Source organism: Anguilla rostrata, chromosome 7, assembly GCF_018555375.3.
Source record: "Anguilla rostrata isolate EN2019 chromosome 7, ASM1855537v3, whole genome shotgun sequence".
NCBI classification, from domain to species: Eukaryota; Metazoa; Chordata; class Actinopteri; order Anguilliformes; family Anguillidae; genus Anguilla; species Anguilla rostrata.
Window position 1 is genome coordinate 30,576,912 of NC_057939.1, and position 26,783 is coordinate 30,603,694.

At 38.1% G+C, this 26,783-nt stretch overlaps 1 long non-coding RNA gene and 1 pseudogene across 1 annotated transcript; both read right to left on the reverse strand.

Moving 5' to 3' along the window:
- Positions 1-11,344: 11,344 nt before the first annotated feature.
- Positions 11,345-19,287, reverse strand: LOC135259556 (uncharacterized). The gene is made up of 2 exons (XR_010331319.1): positions 18,229-19,287; positions 11,345-11,890 (listed from the first exon to the last, which is right to left on the reverse strand). It is a non-coding gene; the product is annotated as an uncharacterized LOC135259556 (long non-coding RNA).
- A 1,118-nt stretch (positions 19,288-20,405) lies between these two features.
- Positions 20,406-22,197, reverse strand: LOC135258536 (coiled-coil domain-containing protein 106-like; annotated as a pseudogene).
- Between the last annotated feature and the right edge of the window lie 4,586 nt (positions 22,198-26,783).

Sequence of the window (26,783 nt, forward strand, 5' to 3'; positions counted from 1 at the left end):
AGACACTGGCAGACTACAGCATAAATTGCGTCTTCTGTTTATATTCAATATTAGTAATTGCAGCGAGAAACTGCAGCTGTAGGTCGTTATGTTATGGTAGCAACGGAACGAAGCGGACTATATATGTATTAGGATACCGTTATTATTTCATTATACCAGCGTGTTTTCGCGCTGTGCACAGAAACTCAGAACCATAATAAAATGGTTTAGCTGTTTCTCAGCATAATGACGATTTAAAGAGTAAACGAACTCACCTGTATTGTCATTCAAATGGATCCATGTCAAAGAAAAGTAACGATTCATCCTCTCTAAGCTTTTACCGTAGGTATATTTATGTAGACATTGCAGGTACAGTATAAATGCGTCTTTGTGAATATTCATGTTAGAAATTGCAGCAAGAAACTGCAGCTGTAGACACAGGTAGTTGTATGTAGGTAGCAACGGAACGAAGCGACTATGTATGTATACCCATTGTTTATTATACCAGCATGTTTTCGGGTTGCGCAGAACCAAACTACAATAAAATGGTTTAGCTTTTCTCCATATGACAGATTTAAAGACTAACGAACCACCGATACTGTCTCAAATGGACATACAAAAAGTAATTATTCGTCCTTCAGAAGGTTACTGAAAAATTTGGGTAGCTATCTAGCAGCACGCTAGGTGGCACTGTCAGACCGTCTTTCACTGATAAAACTAGACTAAGATGTCGATACTGCGTCGCCATGGTTGTCGCTTGCCGTAAAGAAGTTTACTCGATGTCGTAATCGTTTGGATTTGGAGCTCCAGCTTTTCCGCACCCCACCTAATGAAAAAGTCCAAATGGTGTGCAAACCATATGGCGGACATATGGCTCCCAATAGGAAAGTTGTAGAGCACATTCAGATGCATCAGTCAATTAAGTTTTGTGTTGATCTGACTTACGGTGTGGGAGTTATGACCTTTTAAACTATGATCCTTTGTTATAGCGCCACCATCTGGCCGACATAGGTGATCTTTAGTGCCTAGGTAGTGGGGTGCCATAGGAACCCACCTACCAAATTTGGTTGGTCTACAACTTATGGTTGCTGAGCCTCAGACATTTTTGCGGAGAAAACTGCCACGCCCCAACTAAAAAGTCTAAATGGCAGGCAAACAATATGGCGGACATAGGTGGGGCCAATGGCAAAGTTGTAGAGCACGTTCAGATGCATAGGTCGATGAAGTTTTGTGTTCATCTAACTTATGGTGTGGGCGTTATGGGCTTTTACGCGTTACCCTTTGTTATAGCGCCACCATCTGGCTGACTTACGTGCTTTTTAGTGCCTGAGTAGTGGGGGGCCATAGGAACCCACCTGCCAAATTTGGTTGCGCCAGGACTTATGGGTGCTGAGCCTCAGACACTTTTAGCGGAGAAAAATAATAATAATAATAATAAGAATAATCCTAACAGATACAATAGGGTTCCACCAGCTTCGCTGCTTGGACCCCTAATAATAATAATAATCCTAACAGATACAATAGGGTTCCACCAGCTTCGCTGCTTGGACCCCTAATAATAATCCTAACAGATACAATAGGGTTCCACCAGCTTCGCTGCTTGGACCCCTAATAATCCTAACAGATACAATAGGGTTCCACCAGCTTCGCTGCTTGGACCCCTAATAATAATCCTAACAGACACAATAGGGTTCCACCAGCTTCGCTGCTTGGACCCCTAATAATAATCCTAACAGATACAATAGGGTTCCACCAGCTTCGCTGCTTGGACCCCTAATAATCCTAACAGATACAATAGGGTTCCACCAGCTTCGCTGCTTGGACCCCTAATAATCCTAACAGATACAATAGGGTTCCACCAGCTTCGCTGCTTGGACCCCTAATAATCCTAACAGATACAATAGGGTTCCACCAGCTTCGCTGCTTGGACCCCTAATTATGGGGGGTAATTTCAACATGGTTAATGACAAATGGCTTGACAGATATCCTCCCAAATGTCAATACAGCTCTTATAACCCTATCTTATCTGATTTCTGTAGCACTCACAGCTTGTTAGATCCTTGGTGCCTTAAACTTCCGGACACCAAGCAATATTCCTGGTTCAAACCAAATAATGCAGCAAAGTCAAGAATAGATTTCTGGTTAATTTCTTTCTCTGTGATGAACTTTGTCTCTGACTGCTGTATGTCAGCAGCTCCTCTCACAGATCACTCTGTTATTAAGTTGATTTTTAAACCCCCTGGTGTTTGTGGCAGAAACAAAGGGTACTGGAAATTTAATTCTAGTTTATTAAAATGCCAATAATTTTATGATGGTATTAAAACTGTAATCTCTAATGTGATGTGTCTGATGAATCTGTGACATCCTATATTTCTAAATGGGAATTCTTTAAATTTAAAATTCGGAATATTTTATTCATTTTGGAAAATTGCTAAACAGAAGTAACAAATTATCAGAAGTTAACATCATTAAAAAAATAAACACTAGGAAAGCTGAAGGGGCCTACATAAGATCCAGGACGAAATGGATAGAGGAAGGGGAAAGGAGCACATCGTATTTCTGTCGATTAGAAAAGGCAGGAGAGAAACTCAATCAATGCCTTATTGATTCATGGCCAAGTAAATACTGATCCAGCCTTGATTGCCAAGGAAACAATTTATTTCTATAGTAAATTATATTCCTCAGCCTTTTCTATTGATGATGCTGATTCATTCTTTAACCATATCAAAGATCTTATTCCCTGTATAGACGATGAGTTCGCAGAGTTGTGTGATGCTGATATTACTTCAGATGAGCAGGATGAAGTCTTTAGACAAATCTCCAGGCAGTGATGGTCTTACAGTCAATTTCTATTGACATTTTTGGGACTTATTAAAAGATCCATTCTTTTTATGTTAAAAGAAGCAACTGATAATGTGACATTTCCTTCCACAATGAAACAAGGTATAATAACTTTAATTCCCAAGCCTGGTGAGGACCCCAAAATATTAGATAATCTTAGACCAATCACATTATTGAACAGCGACTACAAAATTGTAAGACAGATTTATGCTAATAGATTAAAAACGAATCTACATAAAATTATAAGTGATTCCCAATCTGGTTTTATGAAGGGTGGATTCATTCGCAACAATATTCGCTTAGTGCTTGATCTTTTAGATTATAGACATTTAATAGAAGATGATGGTTTTATTTTATTTCTTGATTTTTATAAAGCATTTGATTCAATTGAGCACCCATTTATTTTCCATTGTTTAAGGTTATTAAGATTTGGGGATAAATTTAGAAACATTACAGAATCTCTTTATAAAAATACAAATAGTTCAATCTCTTTACCAGGAGGTACATCACCCCGATTTACAATCAAATGCGGGGTTAAACAGGGTTGTCCTATTTCTCCATTTCTCTTTATAATGGCTACAAAAATGCTTTCTATCTTTATTAAAAATTAAAATATGGTTCCGTTAGATGTACCTGGGAAACCAGTAATCATCAGCCAGTTAGCAGATGATACAACCATCTTTATGAAGCAGCTAACTGAAGTCCCCAAGATACTAAAATTGATTCATACTTTCTCCAAAGCCTCTGGTCTAAAGCTAAATTTAAACAAGTGTGAGTTAATGCCAATTCATCAAAGTCATTTAATAGAGGCATACAACATTCCTATAAAATCCTCTGTTAAATACTTGGGCATACATATATTTAATGATTCAACTGAAAATGAAAATATGAATGTGTGGAAGGTAGTAGATGAATGTCAAACTAGACTTAACTCATGGTTATTGACAGACATTAGCTTATTGGGTCGAATCTCTTTGACTAAAATGGAAAGCCTTTCAAGGTGCATCTATCCGGCATACTCAATGGCTGTTCCAAATAAAACTATTAAAAAGATCAATCAGGTTAATTTTGATTATATTTGGAAAAGGAAAATTCACTCTATTAAGAGAGCAGATATCACCAACTAATTTAAAGATGGAGGAGGCCTACAAGCTATCGATTTTGATTTTATAAATGGAACCTTAAAAATGAATTGGTTAAAATCTTTTATGAACAACAATAATGTTTGGTACCATATTCCCAAAGAAATATTCACAAAATTGGGAGGTATAGAATTTTTACTTAAATGTGATTTCACTATTCAAAAACTCCCGATTAAATTATCCCCTTTTCACCAGCAGGTCATTTTATATTGGAAACTCTTATACAATCACAATTTCACCCCACATAATACACCAATATGGAATAATAGATATATTATTGTAAAAAACAAATCATTGTATAACAAGGACTGGATGGAGAAAGGTATTTGGTCGGTGACTCACTTAGTTCATAGTAGTGGCTGTATGATTTCATATGAGAATTTCAGCCTTAGATATGATTTAATTGGCAATCGTAACATTTTTAATTCTATAACTAAAGCCATCCCCAATTCTATTATTTATTTAATTAAAGGAATTTTAACAAATTCTACTCCTATCACCCCTTGTCTCCCTCAACTTTTAGTTGGAGGCTGTGAATTTAATGAAGTCAAAATCCCAAACAAAACTATTAGAAATATGTTTAATAACATTTCATACACTATAGTATCTTACAGAAACTCAATTTCACAATTCTATTCGAAAAGAACTATTCACATGTTACGAACTAAATATTTAAAATTCCCCATAACTCCAAAAGCAAAAGAAATCCATTAAAAAAAATTTAATGGAATGTATCCATCCAGTGAATTGTTATGATAACGATTTGGAATTGAAACCAATAATTGTGTATTTTGTGATGATACTGAAACTACTGATCATTTATTTTTTTCCAATGTATGTACTTTGAAGCTTTATGGCTTGATGTACATGACTGGCTTTACCCAAAGGTTTTTCAACTTGAAAACTTTCCTCAAAATGACATTGTTTATGGACTCATCATGGACAATAGCAAGGATGACTTTCTGGTTAATAACATTCTTGGAAAATTTCATATACGTGTGTTTCTGCAACTACGGGTATTTTTAAGTCCCAGCAGTGAAATTTTGGATTTCCGTTAAAATTTGTCATATGATGCTTGATAAATATATACACAGTGTTATTACACATCTTGACATAAAAAATAATTACTACATAATGTGATTTAATCAAATTTATGAAGAATTTTATGGGTGCAAAGACCACTTTTGTTCATGTCCCGCAACTTTGGTCTCAATGTTGATATATGTAAAATGAGCTAATTAAATTACAATATGACATTATTTCAAATGAAATTGTTTCATATAAATATGACTTTACACCATATTAAAAATAATTTTTTTTTTTGTTTACATTTGATATATATGATTTTTTCATCTAAATGCGCCTGTCCCACACTGAGTCCTTACCGCGACACTGAAAAAATGCCATAGTAAAAGTTTTTTCAAAGCCAAACAAATCTAGCTTCTATGGAAACAGAAGTTAGCAAGTGAGCACATGGATGACATTTGGGCCACCCACATTAGGTGACCTCAAGATCAAGAAAAACAAGGTAAAGATCATCTTTTCTTCTGAAGTATTTATTGTGTGTCCTTACCATACAGCTTAGTAATTGCGTATTTTGAACTACATTTTTAAAATAAATTAATATTACTGGTGAATTCATGTATATTAGATGTTAAGAGTCAAAGCTAACGTAGCAGACCTTGCTAGCTGCCATTTATCTGCAATATTAGCAAAAATGTCTTTACCGCAGCAGTTTTAGGTGTAGCGGTAAAGACCTTGTGTCGCGGTAGAGACAAATTCAATGTGACTTATATATTACATTGCAAATATTAAGTCTATTGTAAACTAAACATAAACATGTCATTTTTTCAACCCTAGATGAGACCAAATTCATCTACAATAAGATCACTGAAATGCAGAGAGGAAATGAGAAAAGACCCGGACAGATACAAAGCGTATCTCCGGAAGGAAAAAGAGCGTTACAAAAAAAGAAAGGAGAATGGGCAGTTAAAGAGTGTCTCCCAACTGACGAAAAGAGAGACAAATCTGAAAATAAGACAGTGGAGGATAAATAAAAAAAACCAGAGGGCAAAACACAAAATACTGGAGGCCTTAAATCAGTTTGTTGCTACGAACACACCACCAATATCCCCAGAGGCCTTACCTGTGAATGAAGCTGGTAATGACTTACCTGTTGCTCCTCAAGGACCTGCTGGTGTCTCACCTAATGTGGTAGTTGCTCAGAAGAGGGGGTGTAAAAAAGTGAAAAAGAGGCAATAAAGATGTATAAAGAACTCACAGATGCAAAGTCCAAGCTGAAGAAGGCATTGGCCTCAGTCGAAAAATACAGGAAGCGTTGTTTCAGGCTTTCAAAAAAGATGCACCCAACCGACTCACCCCCAAACCAAAGTCGCACATCCCAATGCAAAATTAGAAGGGTTTTACTGTTCCATAATGTCGTTATGGCAGAGCTGAAAGAAAGTAGCAAGTCATTGACCAATCCCAAGGAGAAGCAGATCATTTCAAAAGTGATTGCAGGAAAGATCATTAAGAAATATTGGCTCGGAAAATATGCACATCACGAGTTTGTGTTCTCACAAAAGATGAGAGCAAACCGAAAGATGTCAAACTCCCTGGATTATCACAGGAAACAACAATCAAATGTGATCACCAATGCCAATGAAATAACAGTGGCACATTTTCTTGAAAGGGATGACAACAGCAGGGCCACCACAGGAAAACAGGACACAATAACTAGAAAGCTAACTGAAAATGCAGAAGCGCCTACTCTCCGGTTCTCTTAAGAATCTACACCTGAAATTCAAAGCAGAGAAGCCAAACATCAAATTTGCATACAGTGAGTTTTGCAAGAGAAAACCCTTTTGGGTTGCACATCCATCCGTCAAAGACAGGGAAACATGTCTCTGTAAGCTATGTGAAAATGCACAATTCATGGCGGACAGGCTATTCCAGCAAAGTGTAGTGAAGACCAGCAAGGTTGAAGACTTGATGCTATCCGTGTGTTGTACTCCATCAAAAGAGTGAATGTACGGGGAATGCTCCATGTGCAGGAAGAAAGCACTCCAAATTCTGCCATTTGAAGAGGGGAGTCAGACGTGGTGGCATCAGTGGCAACACAAAGTTGAGGAGAGAGAAAAGGTCAAAAGATAGCAGGACAGAGAAATTTACTGTCCATTTAACAACAAAGGAGAAGGTTTATGGAACCCTCTAAATCATAATTGATGACTTCTCCGAATTACTGCAGGTGAAAATAGGACGGCACACTTACAACATCAAGCACCAGTATGCTACCTTGAGAGAGCTTAAGGAGAATCTGACCGAAGACGAAGTGTTACTGCATGTTGATTTTGCTGAAAACTACCTCTGCAAACATGCAAGTGAAATACAGGCAGTGCACTTTGGGGATTCTCATCAACAGGTGAGCCTACACACAGTTGTGGCCTACACCAAGGGAGCACAATCTTCATATTGCACTCTGTTATCCTCTTTCCTCCATGATCCTTCGGCCATATGGGCACATCTCAGACCTGTTCTGCACCATCTGCAGGAGAATAACCCCAGCGCTAGAGTACTTCACATGGTCAGTGATGGACCAACCACGCAGTATCGGTCCAAGAACAACTTCTTCTTCCTGTCGACAGAGCCCTTCAAGATGGGATTTAAACGAATAACATGGAATTTCCTTGAAGCAGGCCATGGCAAGGGACCAGCAGATGGTGTGGGTGCAACAGTAAAGAGGATGGTGGATGTCCTAGTGGCAAAGGGGATGGATATACAGAATGGGGCCAAATTGTATGAGGAGCTGTCAAAGGTCAAGTCATCTGTGACACTCTTCAATGTCACAGATGAGGAGATATCAGAGGTTGAGAGATCCCTGATTGATGATCTGCAGATAGTTATAGGCACCATGAAGATCCATCAGGTATGTAATTACCTGCACCATTAAATTTCATGAATATTTTGAATAAATATTTATTTTATAGATGAATGTGAAGGAATACTTTCAGTAGACATTACAGGGTTCGTACGGTCATGAAAAACCTGGAAAAGTCATTGAAATTTAAAATGCAATTTCCAGGCCCTGGAAAAGTTATGGAAATATAGCTAAAGTTGCATCAAATATAATTACTAATTAATCCAATCATAAACATAGTATGTATAGTAATAAAACGTAAATTGGCACGTAACCTTCGCGGTATTTTGGTGGTGAGAGAAGTTAATTCGGCCTGGCTCAGTCTGTTTACAGGCACGTCCAACAGGCACGCTTCTGCTAATGTAGCAGTTAGTAAACGTAGGCCCTACTGTGCCGACAATATGCCAGGGAAGTGCAGCTTCAATAATATATCAGAGCTCGAAATTAACTTTTTTACTTGGTAGCACTGGTGCTCCCAACTTCAAAAAGTTAGGAGCACCAGCAAGATATGCAATAGATTTTTTATTGATAAACGACAATATAACAGTACGGTTTACAAGTAACCGTTAAACTGTCAGGCCTAAAATGTGTCGACTCTTCAAGGAATTGCGTGTTATGCATTCAAACGACACAGCGCTTCTCGTCACATTAATACCGCTAATTTAATCAACCGCCAGTAAACTGCATCAGAGAAATTAGCTGTTTCAACTGGGTCGCTACACAAAACACTACGTTAATGTTTCAAAAAAAATGCCGTAATTGTTCGCTTCAACTTTTCAGCTTTCGATAACGCTAATAAATTGAACATAAACTTTTGTCTTCAGGTAACATTAGTTACCGCGTTAGCTCTCGGTGTCGCGTGACAGTGGAGTGCTGCGAAAGGGAGTGATTGAAGGCTAATATTAACCAATTTAAAATCAGCATTAAAGGTAAGAATGTCTAGCTCACGATTGGTTAGAAGGGTCACCGTCAGCTCACAAGGCACATATTGAGTGTACTAACTAGCGAATGTACAGAGAAAGAGACGTTCGACTGGAAAAAGAAAAAAAAAAAAAGGTCGCACCAGAACAATTATTTTCACTCGCACAAATGCTCCCAATTATATTTCGAGGTCACACAGATTAAAATTCGGGAGCATATGCGACCAAAATGGTCGCAATTTCGAGCCCTGTTTGAGACATTGACAAAAATGTTAAACTATTCGAATTAAAATATGAGAGAATGTATCTAAGTGTGTCTGTCTGGTGTTTATTTGTTTTAGAGAGGCACCATATGTTTCAGATGCAGACCTAAGTTTACTTAGTGTTACAATAAATAATTTTAAATCGTCCCGCTGAGATAAAGTCATTTGTTTTGGTCATGGAAATTCAGTTAAAGGTTGTGGAGAAGTCATGGAAAAGTCATTGAAAATCATTGGTGAAAAAGTGTATGAACCCTGACATTAGAACTATTGGTTCTGTCCTGTTTATCATGTCCTGTGGATAAGATGTTTGAGAATTGGGCAGAATGTTCTGTTAAGTTGCCAACATACTATATTTTTCAGATCCACACATCAGTCTCTGGGCAAATAATGGGGAGAGTGCTGAGCTGCTTCTGCAGAAACCCAGATCCATGCACCTGCTTCAGCCCACTGTGCGTCACCTTTGCTCCTGCATCAGAGCCTTCCATGGGAGCCCTCCATCAGCATCCTCCGACATTCCAGGAAACCAAGACGATACAACTAATTTCTGATGTCAACCAGAAGCTGATTGGTAAATGGTGTGTTTTTCTGTACGACAATGACCCTTATCCAGGCATCATTCAAGATGTTGATAGAGAGAGTTGTACTTTGGTCAAAACAATGCACAGAGTTGGGGTTGTGGAGGAAAACCCCTTCTTAGGTTCGGTGGGTGAGTCGGTGATGCAAGAATAAAGACTAGAACTTATGATTTCTTCTAATAACCTTTTTATTCTCTTTAATCAATAATCCTTTTCATGTACGTAGGCCTACGGGAGGTCTCTAGTACCATAAAGATACATAGAGAGCTTCCTCCCATTATGTTTTTACATCCTTTTTATACAACCAGATCTCCTCCTACCCTGATGTATCTTCCCTTTAAAATAACCAATCCCAGCCTAGGTCAAACATATGTTTCATAAGTTAGTTTAACAATAACTATTATATAATCTTTCATTTTAATCAATGACAGATATTTCACTACACACACTTGAATAACAAGTATTTGTCTTCATGGTTAACAATTGTTCCATCTTCCAGTTTCAAAGTACATGCACTTTACATGCATTCACTACATGCTGTAATCCAACTGAAATATTGACTCATATACACACCACCATGTTCTAACAAACTATGTTTATATCATTACTGTTGCTGTGATTACTTTGATTTTCATCCATTCATTTTAATAGAATATAATCTATACATTTACTAGATATAGCAAATCAGTTCTTTCTAGATCAGTATCCTTTCTCTTCTCTTACAACTCAAAGGTCTTCTGCACAAGACTGTTTCCCAACAGAAGTTACTTACAAAATTCCACTAAGTAAATGTTTACAATTTTCCCTCCTGCAACTGGGGTTCAAAGATTCTCTAGGTAGTATGCATCAGTGTACAAGGAGACCACTGTCTTTCCTTAGTTACAAATAGACATAACACAGAATATCTATTGTTCTTCAGAGATCATCCCATAATCGCATACATTTAAATATATTCTTGATCAGTACAATCTTTAATAAGAAGAAATGTAAAAACATTAAAAGAATGAAGAAAACCCATACTTCCACATTCCCCCCTTTGAGACCATTTGGTCTCACATAAACATTAAGCATGGCTATAAATGTATTCATTATAAGTAAGTTATTCTTCTAGAGGTAGAATTGATTTATTTATTAACCATGGTAGAATAAGCATCGGGGAGAGCATGGCCAAAATAATAGACAAAACATAAATGAAATACAGATATCTTACCTACCTCCCTAACATAACCAAGAGAAAAATGTAAAAAGAAAACAGGCTTCTCACCCCTACACCTACCAGGATTGCTATTTCTAGAAGATGTTTACATTGTATACTACAGAGATCAGTATATTAACAATAAGTTTGTTATCTGTAGACAACAGCACAGCCCACTCCGGTTGGGAAGCATGCTTCTGATCTCAGCACGTGCTTTTTTAGAGTAGATACCACCTTGTCCAATCACCAATCATCACCTGCAACTTGATATACTAGGGAACACACAGAACAAGGTGACCAGCCCCCCCCTTAGGTAGGGAGGGAAACAACACATAAAATCATGCAAAAGCACTCAAAGTCATAATAGTCTGTTGAGTGTGGATGTTTATCTTTATGTATCAGTTAATGCATGTATTGTAGATTTTTTCAGATATCATTTTTGCAAGTAGTATAAATCAGAAGTATCACTGTTTGTCCCTGGTACTATAATTTGTTGGTTTTCCCCATTTGTTCGGTTTGTCTCTCTTTCATTACTCACATCCTCTAGACCTCCTAACAACTTTCTTAATCCTACTGTCACTTCTGCCTTTCCTCTATCTATGTCATTCACAGCTAAGTTCATTTTAAGTGGTACTACTTCTCCAGGTGTCAGGGTTATTGATGTAATAGTACTCTTATCTATGGTGAAGTCATGGTATGTCTCAGTAGACTTTTCAATCTTACTAGGGTCTGTTTTGCTGCTGCTATTGTTTCTTATAACTATTCGAAAAGTGTTTCCCTCGAGAAGAATAGAAAGTACCCAGAGAAACTGGCATTCCTTTATTCTTTTTCTATGGTTCTTTCGGCTTCTGACTCTTTTGCTCTGCGACAGTGGTTTAGGTGTACCCATGGTCCAATCTCCTTTACCTTAACCGCTGTTGGAGTGGCAAGGATCACCTGGTAAGGTCCTACTTGTCTTGGCTGTTTCCACTTCCTTTTGAACTATTTCACGTAAATCCAATCACCTGGATTAACCGGAAGATCAGGGGTTTCTGCTTGTGGCCCCTGTGCTTCTTTAGCCTGTGAATAGATAGATCTCACAACTTAGGTTAGTCCTTTCAAATACCTTCCTAATTCACTTTCCAATACTTCCAAACTTACTTCTCCTTCTCTTGGTTTCATTACAGGTACAGACATTACTCTACCAGTAATCATTTCATGCGGTGTTAAATGTGTAAACCTATTTCTACTATTTCTCATGGCCATGAGTGCTAATGGTAAACATTTAACCCAATTTAATCCTGTTTGCCTGCAGGCTTTTGCTAATTTCATTTTTAGAATTCCATTGCAACGTTCTACTGTGCCAGCTGATTGAGGATGCCATGCGCATGAGAATTTATGTTGAATCCCTGTCATTTTACATAGATCTGAAATTACTTCAGCAGTAAAGTGAGTTCCATTGTCACTATTAAGTGTTTGGCAGACACCAAATCTAGGGAAAATTTCAGTTGCTAAAGCTTTTGCAACAGTTTTAGAATCTGCTTGGGCAGATGGGAAAGCTTCTACCCATCTAGAAAATCTGTCTATGACAACTAAACAGTAACGATTTCCTTCTACTGGGTCGACCATATCTACATAGTCCATTACCAAATGGGTAAATGGACCCACCTGTGGAGGCATAGTGCCTGGAATTGTTGGGATTCCCTTTTTAATGTTTATTTCTTGACAGATTTGACAATTTGAAATCCAATTAGTCACATGTTCAGTTAATTTAGGAATAAACCAATGGTTTTGAATTGTTCTCATCATTTCCCCCCTTGCAGAGTGGCAAATTCCATGAGCCGCTCTACAGATAAGGTGTATTAATGCGGCAGGAGCCACAATTTTACCAGTTATTGTTTGGCGCCACAGGCCTGACGCTTGGTCTAAGGCACAGCCTCTAGATTCCCAATCAGATTTTTCAGAGGCCATGGCTTGATTTTGTGCCTCGATTAATTGTTGTAGAGGTACCTCTTGAGCTTGAATTACAGATGCTTGGACTGCTATAGGCCAGTACTCCATGCTAGCAGCTAGTTTGGCTGCTTTATCTGCATAATTGTTACCTTGAGACACAGGGTCATTACAACGAGTATGTGCTGCACATTTAATAATGGCTAATTTAGATGGCAGTTTCATGGCCTCCAGCAGTGCAGTTATTTCATTTCTATTGCGAATAGGTGTTCCTCCTGCAGTGAGGAAACCTCTTTATGCCCAAACTCCTCCCCAACTATGTACAACCCCACATACATATGCAGAATCATTATAGATGTTGACTGATTTTTCTGAGGCTAAAATACATGTTTTGGTTAAGGCTGTGAGTTCAGCTTGCTGAGCACTAGTTCCTGGACTGAGTGGGGCTTCTACGATGGTTTGAAAAGTCCATGGGTCCACTTGGGAAACAATAGCATAACCTGCTCGTCTTTTTCCTGTTGCTTGATCAATAAATGAAGATCCATCTATGAATAGAATTAGATCGGGAGAGGGTAAAGGCTCAGAGAAGAGGTCTTCTCTAGTCTTGGAGTCTTGTTCAATAATAAGTTCACAATGATACGGATAGATCACTCCAGCCATGAGGAGATCTTGGATTGTCGTGCTAATGCCTTCTTCTGCATCTTGACTGAGCGGATACTGTCTAACTCTGGGTCCGGACATTTCTGGCTTCAGTTGGATTTGAACTTCACCACAAGATTTCATAAGTCCAATATCTGAGCCTCCTTTTGCCCACAGATAATCTGGAACATCACTAAGGAACTGTTCCTCTTCATCAGTTAGCATCATTAAGGCTTCAATTGGTTTGGTGTGTTTCTCCAAACGAACAGGCGTGATCAAATCAGTAGAAATGAACCATTCGTCAGGATTGTTACCATTTAGAAGTCCAAGAATGTTGGTTGGAAGGTAAGGTTGTTGGGACATTCTTTTGATCATCGGCCCAATGTCTTTGGGTTCAAATCCTGGATTAACACCAAGTGTAACATGAGGGCTGCAGAGGCTCCCATCATGTACCACTGTGTAGATGGCAAGCTGTCATTTTTTAACATTACCACGGCTCCCACTCCCTCTTTTCCAATGTAGATGCCTCGGATATGAATCATGCCCTCCATGCCTCTCACATTTTCTAAATCTTCAGCGTATTCTTCATTGTTTCCTTTGGGGTCAAAGTAGAGAGTAAGATGTTGTTGCCCAGTATTTTGCAAATTAAGAATATTTTGTGATAGTAGTGGGCAGGTAGACGACCAAAGGGTCCACAGAGTATCCAAATTATTCTCTCTTGGTAGTTGGGCACAATAAAGCACTGGACAGTCTGGTTCTGGTGTAATAAGGTCCATGACATATTGTCCTGGCAACCCAGGAAACGTACAAATGATACCCTCGGGGGAGCAGGAAATAAAAGCATTAAGTTTGCATAATAAGTCTCTTCCTAGTAGGTTGACAAGCGTCTTTGGAGTAAACAACAGTTTTGCTTCGACTGAACTGTTTCCAATAGTCATAGTTTGTGGTGCAGTAAATGGAACATTTTGAGTAACCCCTGAGAAGCCTCTTGTCTTGATATGTTGTCCAGTCAATGGCAGGTGCTGACCATCCAAGCCAATACAAGAATGTGTCGCACCAGTGTCAATGAGAAAACTGCACATTTTCCCTCCAATATTAATGTCCACACGTGGCTCAGTTAGAGGGTGTTGTGATAAAATAGAGACCATTTGAGATTCCCCTGTTCCTAGGGTCTCAGAGCTCTCGGGGCAACCCTATTGGGAACTAAATCCTATACCCCACTGCCATTCATTTTGATTTTGTTGGACCATTTGGTTTGGAAACCCTTCGTTTCTTCCTTGTCTGGAATACATTGCAGATGGGTCATTGTGGCCTTGCTGTGACAAGAATCCTCCACCACGTCCTTGGTTTTGAGGTCTGTTCCCTCTGCCTCTGTTTCCTTGTCCTCCTGACCAGCAGTGTCGGGCAAAATGTCCGAACTTACCACAAGCAAAACATTACTGATTTTGGAGATTTTGTTGAGGTTGCTGCCATTGTTGTGGTCTCCACTGTGGAAGTATCAGCTGTGCAGGTATCGGCATCTGCATCTGCATCTGCATCAATGTTGGTTGCATCATTTGAGCTGGAGGTTCAAGAGGCTGCACTGGGCCCGCGTGCTGAGGTTGAGGTGGCTGAATGACTGCTGCTTGGGTAGCGGGTGCTTCTGTTTTTCCCTCTTTCTCCGAGATTTGTAACATGAGTAATTTTTGTTTAAGGTTCTTATTCTTGCCCTCTGCAGTCTTAAGTGATTCCTTATATAGGCGCATGTGGTGAATAATATACGTCCTTTGTTTCTCCCAGGGCTCTTGATCCAGAGCCACAACATTATCCAGGGCCTTCTTTACTGAAAGGGGTAGAGCCTTGACCACCATGTGAAAGAACATAGTTTGGGCACCCTTTGATGAATCAAATGGCTCTCCCATATTAGTGAGCCACGTTTCCTGCATCCTGGAGATGAAATCATGGATATCTTCATTCTCTTTTATTTCTGCATTCACAACTTGTCCTAGATTAGCCTTGTGAGGATATAAGGCTCTCAGAGCTCTCCAGATGGCACGTCTGTATCTGTTGAAATTATCGCCATCATGGTGATTTGTGACAAGCACAGTTGGCAGCTTCTCTTCTTCAAATACATCTTTTGTTTGCAACCCACAGCATCTGGCCAACAGTTGTTTAATATCTCCCAAGCATAGGGCAAGATGAATTGTTCGGCTCTCCACCTTCGTAATCCAGGGGCCCGCTCCTTCAGTGATTCTGGGTAGATCCTTAACCATGTTTTCCATGTCCATGGCAGTCCATGGAATGTATCTGGTGAGTGATGGTTGACCCCCTGGTTGGGGCACAACTTGTAAAGGGTGCATGGATGCATCATATCAGTCTTGAGAGCCCCTCTGGCATTGGCTTCTACGGGGCTGTCCTTTCTTGACTGATTCATCAAGGGCTTCGTGTATGCTCACCACATTTTCTTTTTGTCGTTTTAATCTCTGAAGATCTTCAAGGGGTACAGACACATCTTGTAATGCATTATGGTAGACAGCCTCAGCTTCTGCTACTCTTTCAGAGCTTAAGATTACAACTGGATCTACTTATGGTGCAGCTTGGTATTTTGGTGTGCACAAGTGGGGATGGGGAGATATTTTGTTTTCCCCCCGTCTGGAAGTCCTCATTACTTGATTCTTCTTCAGAGTGGCTGAGAAGGTCTGGATCATGGACATCCATTTTGACGCGTAGAGTGCCCTTTAATGTTTTCTGTACTGTGCATCTTTCTTGACATCCCTCACTTTTTTCTTTCTGCAACTTCTTAAGTACCTTCTTATCTTGTTTAAATGTAGCACTCTTCTTTCTGTAATTTATTAGAGGCTCTTCATCATCATAGGAATTGGTACAGATTGGTACATCTTTTTCTTCTAGTATTTTTGTATTTTTATAGTGTAGTGGAGCGGTTCTTTTCAATGCATCTCGGTACCCCGTAGCATCAGGTCCTGTCTCTGCATGTATAAATGTTGATGCACCCCTGTCTGGTGAGAGCTCACTAGTCGTTGTGAACGCATTATCATATTTACTTTTGCCCAGATGAACTTGACCCTTGACTTGAAGAGTTCCGTGTACACTGGTTGTTTTCAAAGCTGACTGGCACTGTTCATCTTCTGCAGCTGCACTAGAGACAACCATTTGGTGGAGTGCTTGGCTCGGATATAAAGATGGTGTAGTACTGCTATACGCTGGTGGACACACAGAAGTGAATTCCGGAGCTGTTGACACCATTACTTCCTCTTGCATTGCCTTATCTTTAGTCTGGAGGGGAGGAGCAACTTGGATTCCTGCTTGTCTTATTGCTTTGGATCTGTGATTCGCAGCTTCATTCTTCCACTGGGTCAAGTGTATTCTAAGGGTTTTTAACTTTTCTTTCTGTCCAATCTGAGCTTTACTCTCTTTATGAGCTAATATGGTTTCAATAGTTTGCAAATATGCAGGGCGCCACGTGCCCTGTTCTGGCCATGGGGTGGGACTGGTAGCTGTCCACTTCTGCCACTTTTTCATAGTATCATCATACGATATTTGGAAGTACTCAGTCATGGCCTTTAAAGGAGTTAAGGGCTTAGGTATGTTATTTATTTCCTCAGTCATGATGCAAGAGAGTGGGATTCTTCCATAGGTTCAGTCAAATCCTTAGAGTAATTCTTTTTTATTTTATTCTTTTTTTTTTTCTCTTCTAGTTAGTAATCTTATAATCAGTCAACATCCACCATATGTTCCGCTTTATCAAACACCTCCTTGTATGTTTTACTCAAAAAAATAGTTTATATTGCTCCTGTTATTATGAGACCTTATCTCCCCCACAAGAGGGCTAAAATAATTATAACAAACTTTGCACTCTTAAACACACATAACCCACAAAAGTATAAATCAGCAAAAACAAGTTTTCTTTTATAAGTAATAGAAAATAAATCAACAAATATACTGTAGGTAGTTCAAAAATAAGAATAACTTCACTGCTCCAAAGAGCCATCTATCACCATCATTATACAGTTATTGTAATCATAGATCTATAATATAAAACAATACTTATTGCGCAATTAATATATTTATGTTTCTAAAATGTAAAACAATATTTTCTGGGCCCATAAGACTAAGACAACCAATAAACATCACACTTTGACAAACCACACATAGCAATTTTATCCCAACCAGAGCAACATAAAGACAGACACACTATATGAAAACAAAAAACACAACAAAAAATAACACAGCTTATTGCAATAAGACTTTTAAAATTCTTTCCCTAACACGAATACAGGGTATCAATATATGTCCCTGACTATAATTGTCAATAAGACTTTTGTATAGCTTTCCCTAAAACTGTCCCTTTCCTACCACTTTTCCCTATCACGCTTAATTCAGGGTAGCAGTACACAATCACGCATACAGGTTCCCCTGATTATTAACCTTTTCACAGCGGATTTCATGTGGAAGACGTCTCCTCTCAACAGTTACTCTCTACACGTCCTGTTACTAAGGTCCGTTACGTATTTGGCTAGCTGCACCTAACTCTATGTACTCTTTCCCTATAGGCCTCTTCTGTCCCAGACAGGTCTTTAAACTCTTTATTTCTTTACTCACTCTTTATACACTTTACTCACTATTTATACTCTTTATTCTCTCTTTTTATTTTCTTTATTCTCTTGTTATACTCTTTATTCACTCTTTATTTTCTTTATTCTCACAACACCACTTTAAACACACTTTACAACAACTCACCCCCAGGTCACTCGAATCTGGTCACGGTTGGGGCCGACAGACTACGGGTAACTCCTTATCACAGACTTTTTATTAAAAAGGCGTCTGCTTACCTTTTACTAAAGTTGACCGGTCACTAGAAGGAGAAACACCGCACTCCGTCGGTTCCCTTGCGTGCCTCCCTCGAGGTTGTTGGACTCCTGGCTGGCTCGCCAAATTTTGTGGAGGAAAACCCCTTCTTAGGTTCGGTGGGTGAGTCGGTGATGCAAGAATAAAGACTAGAACTTATGATTTATTCTAATAACCTTTTTATTCTCTTTAATCAATAATCCTTTTCATGTACGTAGGCCTACGGGAGGTCTCTAGTACCATAAAGATACATAGAGAGCTTCCTCCCATTATGTTTTTACATCCTTTTTATACAACCAGATCTCCTCCTACCCTGATGTATCTTCCCTTTAAAATAACCAATCCCAGCCTAGGTCAAACATATGTTTCATAAGTTAGTTTAACAATAACTATTATATAATCTTTCATTTTAATCAATGACAGATATTTCACTACACACACTTACAGAGAAATGTATATGCATGACTTGAATAACAAGTATTTGTCTTCATGGTTAACAATTGTTCCATCTTCCAGTTTCAAAGTACATGCACTTTACATGCATTCACTACATGCTGTAATCCAACTGAAATATTGACTCATATACACACCACCATGTTCTAACAAACTATGTTAATATCATTACTGTTGCTGTGATTTTCATTCATTCATTTTAATAGAATATAATCTATACATTTACTAGATATAGCAAATCAGTTCTTTCTAGATCAGTATCCTTTCTCTTCTCTTACAACTCAAAGGTCTTCTGCACAAGACTGTTTCCCAACAGAAGTTACTTACAAAATTCCACTAAGTAAATGTTTACAATTTTCCCTCCTGCAACTGGGGTTCAAAGATTCTCTAGGTATGCATCAGTGTACAAGGAGACCACTGTCTTTCCTTAGTTACAAATAGACATAACACAGAATATCTATTGTTCTTCAGAGATCATCCCATAATCGCATACATTTAAATATATTCTTGATCAGTACAATCTTTAATAAGAAGAAATGTAAAAACATTAAAAGAATGAAGAAAACCCATACTTCCACAGGGTCAATAGGTTTTTTTGGCCAATGAAGGATAATGTGATCTGGTACACATGAGAGTGTGGTTGGACTTGTGCCAGAACCAAAACCAGTGACGTCAAGGCACATGATGCTTACTGACTCAGTGTGGAAGGAACTCTGCTCTCATTTTAATTAGTTACCTGTATATTTACCAAAAGCCTCAAAGTTGCAATGAGTTTACTCCTCAGGCTGAAATGAGAAATATTTTGACTTGGTACACAAATGTAATGTTGTGGTGAGATGCTGTTAGTGTCATGGGTTTGTGAGTGTTGGTATTAATGTTCGTGCCACATCAACTTTAGGCCATAATATTTTTGAAACATGAAAATCAGTTTGACATAGTCTTTATTGCAATACCTCTACTAACTTTGACACATGTAATACCTTCTCCTTTTGTCTGTTACTGTTGTTCTCTACAGTAGTCTATTGTTACATTATTAACATTTACCATTAACATTGTGTCCTTACCGACACAAGATGTCGTTACCACAGCAATGCTTTATTCTAATTATTATTATGATTTTTATTTGCAAAAATTATTTTAACACTTAAGTAGAAATGATTTACACATTAGAATTGCTATATCTGTCATAAAAAGCAATATATTTTATCTTTTGTCTGTATGAAGACTATTGGGTAACCCTTCCTTTTACAGTCCCCTAATTACTAAGTGTTTACCTGGTAAATATGTGGTAAATTACAGTATATTATTGGGTAATTACCACTGGTAAAAAGTAGGTAAATACAGAGAAACTACAGCTGAAATACTAAGAAAAACCTCCACTATTACCCATCAACTCAACTAAGTACAGTGTAGTTGTGACCGGTTTAGGTTGGTAACAACTCAGATATAATTGCGTACTTCCTAGGAAAGTAGGCAACCAATTCTTAGAAACACCTCCTCTATTACCCACCAATACAAGTTACAATTGTAGTTATCCAAGGTTTATGTTGGTAACAGCATAAGTTTTATTATGTACTATCTAGAAATTAAGATAGTACTTTCCAATAAATTACTTTTTTCTTATGTAGTTATTGTTCATGGCTACACCCATTTATAAAGGGTTTATTAGATGGACCTTATACTTACCTGGTAACAACCTCCGCATGACATTTTATTGAATTACGCTGAAACAGGAGAACTGTAAAAGAAAGTAACGCTTTGGTGGTTACATGGTACTAAAAAAAAGGGTGCTTGTGCAGCAAGGATCATAAAATAAATGTCATAATATAAACAATATGCACCAACACAAAGCTTAAAGTGTTCTTACCATGTAAATATATAAATAATAAATAAAATAAATATTAATATAAAATAAATATAAATAAAAAACAAAAACACAGAACCCTTCAAAATAAGTTTGAAATATGCATTTAACTCTGCTGCCCTACAAAGGCAAAGTGCAAAACTGGGTTCAAATAGACAACTCCCTACCATAGAAAACAAAAACACAGAACCCTTCAAAATACATTTGAAATATGAACAATGGTATTACAGTGCAGTAGTGTGGCCACTCACTTTCTGAATTTATATTTTATGGGGAGTAGCTCTGAGTCTTTTTTTCATTATTTTTTCCCCTTGCAGGTTTTTGCATAATTGCCTACAGTGTCTTCTTCAGTGAACACTGGCAGTGGCCCGAAGTTTTCCTCTCTGGCAATCACAATTTCGGCAATGATAGCAGTCAACGCGATCGTGTTCCTGTCCACGTTCAGTGTTTGGCAGCTGAGGCTCACGCTCCTGGTGCGCCTAAACTCTTTTAGGACAGCTCGGTATCTGTGCACAACATCCTCTGGACTCTGAACTACAAGACAGATCATAAAAGGAAAATATAGATTAACATTATATCATAATCACACGAATATATCAATAATTCTGATTATACATAACAGGACATTCTGGAGTCAGACAGGTAAATAAGCCGAAGTAATCTAGTCTCTGCACTACTCTTCTTCACTCTGGTGTTACATCAATACAGTAGTGATTACACTAAAATACATAACTGATTCATAATAGGCCCAGCCTTGAATATGTTAAATGTATATGAAATTGTGGATTGTGTGTGTGTGTGTTGGCACTGACCATAGCCTTATGCCTAATAAAATCAGTCAACACATGAGGGTGCTACATTGAAACTAGAATGGAAATGTGACAAACTGCACCTTACACTAAGATGAAAATGTTTCATAGACTGTGCTAGGTCCATTTTTCTGACACCTATAGCTTTAATGCTATTAAATTAGGAGACAACCAAACAGCACACGTTATCAGAATTTGTGGGGTGTGGAGGCAAGAGTAATCAAGGGGGTGGTGTACAAGCAATTTAGAAAGAACTATGATAACCTACAAGCTACATATATATGTAATGTAATTGTGTGCCATCTTTTTCCAAATGATGGAAGTTACCTCTTTTTCCAAATGCTCTGGGGGTTTTCTTGTTCTTCTTCCTCTTCCTCTTCCCTCTTTCAGAGGAGGAGTCTGACTCAGAGTCAGATGCCGAAGAGTCTGAAGAATCCATAAGCCTCCTTTTGTGGGACCCTTAAACAGAGTAACAAAAATTGTAAAATAATTAGTTTTCTTTTATAGATCTTTTTCTGATTTTGCACTTGAAAAAATCATCTTCTTGTAGTACACTTATCTTATTCATTTTCATGATGTGGCGATATCAAATCAATATATGCAAAATAACAAGCAACTAATCTTACACTTGTGGAAATAGCTTTATGTGTTGGTTTTGGGCAGAACACAGTCTGGATACCTTCTGAAGTTGTTGAGGGGCCGGTCTTCACTGGGTTGAGAGCTTTCTCCCTAAGGAAATCCCGCTCCTCTTTCAGAAGCCGGTTCTCCTATTTGAGAAGCCGGTTCTCCTCTTTTAGTCATTTATAATCCTCCTGGAACTTATCCATGGTTGGAGCAGTGGCTTTTGCTTGAACCTCCACAACTAAAAAATATGCAAACAGAAATGTATTTCATACTTATATATTTAAAGATTTATTTTTCATTTCCCCCTGTTTCCTCCCAATCTGGTGGTCAGTCATAACCTGTTCTATTTCAATTGAGATTGAAAGGATACAATGACAATTAAAGCCGCAAGGGGTCCAAGCATTGGTACCATTGCGCCCCCTATGGAGTGATTTTAAAATGGCTTTGTCCTCATGATCATATACCTTCACCCAACATATCTACTGAATATCATGATGATTGTATAAAACATTGATGACTTATGGCCAATTTTATGCTGAGACGCTGTCGGATGACTTAGTTGCGTCGCCATGGATGTGTCCTGGCCGCTTCCCGTAAAGGCCTTTACTAGGTTGTAACACTTAGATGGCATGTCGTAACACTTAGATGGCCCAGCGTGTATGTACAGCTGCAGCGCTTCCATGCCACAACTAAAAAAGGTGTCACACTAGTGTTGTCACGATACCAAAATTTTGACTTTGATAACGATACCAGGTTTAGTATCACGATACTCAATACTGAAACGCTACTGATTCAATACTCGGTACCTAACGATACTGAAATGACCTTAATAGATCAGAAACATAATGTCCTAAACGGTTGACCTTATTTTTGAATTCACGGTTTATTAAAAACCTGGTTTATTAACAACCTCTAAGTTGAAGCCTGTTCAACACATCAATAAGCATAGGCCTATAGTGTTACAACACTAAACCATAGAAAACTATATTAAATATATTTCAATAATTAAACAATTGTAAAGTAAATTATCTTTAAACAGGTCTTTCACTTTAAAATAGATCTAAAAACAGCATATTTCAATAACTATACAGCATCTTCCTATAATAAAATATTCAAATTAGAAAAGTTATTGCTACTGAAGTGAACTGAGTCTAAGCTTGCGCTGTATCAACTACGGGAAATACACATGCGCACGTCAGCTCAATTGCCAACCTTAGTTGCTACTGCCATCTAGCGAAGATTCTGACAAATTACACTTTTCATCCTCTCAATCAGTAATGCGGGAGACACATTTCCCTGGCTTTTACATTTGACGCAAAACTACCGAACGTCGGAAAACTCTAATACCGAACCGTTTCTTTTCTTTTTTTTAAGTACCGAAAAAGTGCTGAAGTTTCGGTGTACCGTGCAACACTATGTCAGACACAAACCTATTCCAATCCATGGCTCAGCTTAGCAGAGAATGCACATTTCAGAGCGCCTCAGAGACAGATAGAATAATAACACATGAATACACATTTCAAATAATAAATACGACATTGAGAAAAAACGAAACAAAAGACGAAATATCAACTCGCGACCTGCATGCAGCCCGCAGAGTAGCCTACCGTATTATTTATTTAGAGATTGGCAAATAAGAAAATTTTCGGTTACGCTGACCTATAAAATGCTATTTCAAAAGCAAAATCAGACATGTTATGCGTCGTTAGAAAGCTTATACTCTCACCTATTGAATAAATGAATTGTCAATCAAGCCAAATTGCACTAAAAAGGGCGACAACGCCGTAAGAAACAGGTGTGGTATTACGCACAGCCATTTTTGAAGATAGCCGACCCAGGTGTCACTAATGCACGTATATTTCACAAACGGATTGTCCAAGAAAATATATGACCACTCATTCGCAAGAGGGACATCTACGCGTAAAACCAATGGTAAGATTGTATATTTATTCAATGTTTAGTCCCAGATATTGACTGTAGAATGACATGGTATAATTTTAAAAAAAATTGTCTCATTTATTTCGTTATTCAGTGAGCAGCATTTTCACTGCTGTATTGGCATATTTTAGGGCTAATGTCGGGTTTATCTTGTTGCTATGGAATATTACATAACATTACATTACAGGCATTTGTAATGTCCAGTGTAATGTAATGTAATGCAATGTAATGTAATAACGAACGTTTGCAGAAATTGATCATCACTAATTCTACCCCAGGTTTGCTACAGCATTTTAACCCGGCTCGGCAGTGTAAAGACATCTTGAGTTAGCCTAATGTTAGACAACGAATGAGTATGTACATAACGTTACTTTTATAATAACACGATTTATTCAGTAAATAGTAAGTGTTATAGTTGGCGTGCCAACTGACTGACGTCACACAGGCGACACTGGTTGGATCCGGTTGGATCTATGGGAAGTGAGGTCCAAAAACACACCTGCAATTACCGCTTCTCGCCATTGACACCGCCATAGAGAATGAAACTGAAATCTTTGAGATTGTCACTTTAAATATTTTTTTTTATATTTTATTTTTATATCATTTCAATCTCTGTCTGTTTTGATTTTCTTTTTATTGTATGCACCTGATCCTATTGGTCTTATGTGAAGATCTGAAATGTTGTTTGTATATGAGAATTTGTTCAATAAAAATAAATAAATAAATAAATAAAAATAAAAAAGAACTGGAGACAGCTTCCGTTTACCGGTTCCATGGATTTCTATGGTAGCTGCTCAAAGCATAGACATGTATACATAGACGCCGCATTGGCCTTTGGATCGTACGTCAACGTCGCCGCTAGGGTTGAGCCGAATACTCGGATGAAACAAGTATCCGGTATGGATAATGTACTTTTTACGAGCACGAGTACCATCCGAGTAAAATGTGTCAATATCTTTTTACAGTCCTGGTCAATATCCGTACTCGTGGTGAAGTGTCCACATCCTTCCGTGATAGGCCAGCCAGACACAGAGCTCCTCCTCTACACAGAGCCTCCTCTACGCATCTTGTTGCTGTGACGGAATATGATTTTTTAGTGGTGAAAGAATATTTTTATGAATGCCAAGATAGACAATATTGTCCATTATGTCATGGGTGGGGGGTGTAGCTGTAAATGAGACTGCAGGGAGGGGACACGTGTTAAATGAACAACCAGAGCGACAATGGTGGCGCAGCAAAACTCCGTATTCGGCATAGTTATTATGTATCGTCTACTAATGAAACTAAAACAGAGCGTTTCTGTTTTGAACTCATACTTAATACTTGCAGTAGCACTGAACGTCTGAGTTCAGTATTCTTGGCGCGCCGGCATGCCAACCACTAGGGGCTTTGCGCTAAGAGGTTAAAAGGTTACCAACTTCCGGTTATGCCCCACCCACTTCCGGTTTAAACCCCGCCCATTCCGAGTACGGATACAGATACAGATAATTTAGTTGGTTGAACAGATACAGATACAGATAATGGTTTCTGTAAGGGACTAAAAGCCCATATTACATTTCTGCAAGAAACTCATTCAAGTGAAAATGATGTCAAGTTCTGGTCCAACCAGTGGGGGGATAGAATGATATTTAGCCATGGTTCTTCACGTTCAGGTGGAGTTGCTATTTTATTCAACAATTGCCCAGGAAAGTTCATATCTTACAAAGCAGATGTAAATAGTCATTGGATTGTGTTAGTTGTGAATATAGAGGATTCATTCATCTTTTGCAGTCTTTATGGTTACAATAACAGCTCACAGAACAAGGATTTGATGTCAACTACTAGCATTTTGATTGATGAAATGAAAATCCTTTATCCTACTGATAATATTATAGTTGAGGGAGACTTTAATATGACCCCAGATGAATGGAAGGACAGGTGCCCATCAAGGTTTGATACACATCACTTTAACAACACCATCATAGACTTAAACCAGGTAGAACATGTAAGTCTAGAATTGATTATTGGTTACTTTCATATAATCTATCACAGTATATCTCTAATTTATCAATGGATATGGCCCCTTTAGCAGACCATAGTCTAATACATTTGGAACTGAAGCCAATTAATACTAACAAAAATAACAAAGGTTAACTCAAGTCTATTGAAAGATGAAGAGTACTGTCAGAACATCAGATCCATGCTTGAGGAGACTTTATACAACCCTGAAATGCAATCATATGTAAACAAATGGGAATTCTTTAAATATAAGGTTAAAAAATATTCAATATCCTTCAGTAAAGAAAAGGCTCTTATGGCAAGAAAAGAGGAAAAAGATTTAATTAAAGAGTTTAACACACACTGTAACAAAAGTAATCCCACAGAGGAGGACAAACAGAAAATTATGGAATTGCATAACAAGCTTGAAATGGCATCAAAACACTGTTGATTGAAAATGAAGAATGCTCTGCTCCTAAAACAATTACAAATGAAATCTTCTCCTTCTATAATCGTTTGTATAGAACGTCATACTCGGAACATGACTGCTTAAAGTTTTTTGAACCGATTGAAGATAAGATTCCCACAACTGATCGAGAGTTCAAAAATATCTGCGATGCAGAAATAACGTGTGAAGAATTTTATAATGCACTCAATCGTTTACACTTGGACAATTCTCCAGGCTCTGATGGTCTGACAGCAAATTTTTACAAACATTTTTGGTGTGAAATTTAGGAATTTTGAATAAGGTGTTGATTGAGGCCCTTGGTGAGCATAATCTTCCTACAAGTATGAAGCAAGGGGTCATAGTATTAATTCCAAAGCCAGGTAAAAATCCCAAAGTCATAGACAATTTAAGATCTATTACATTGTT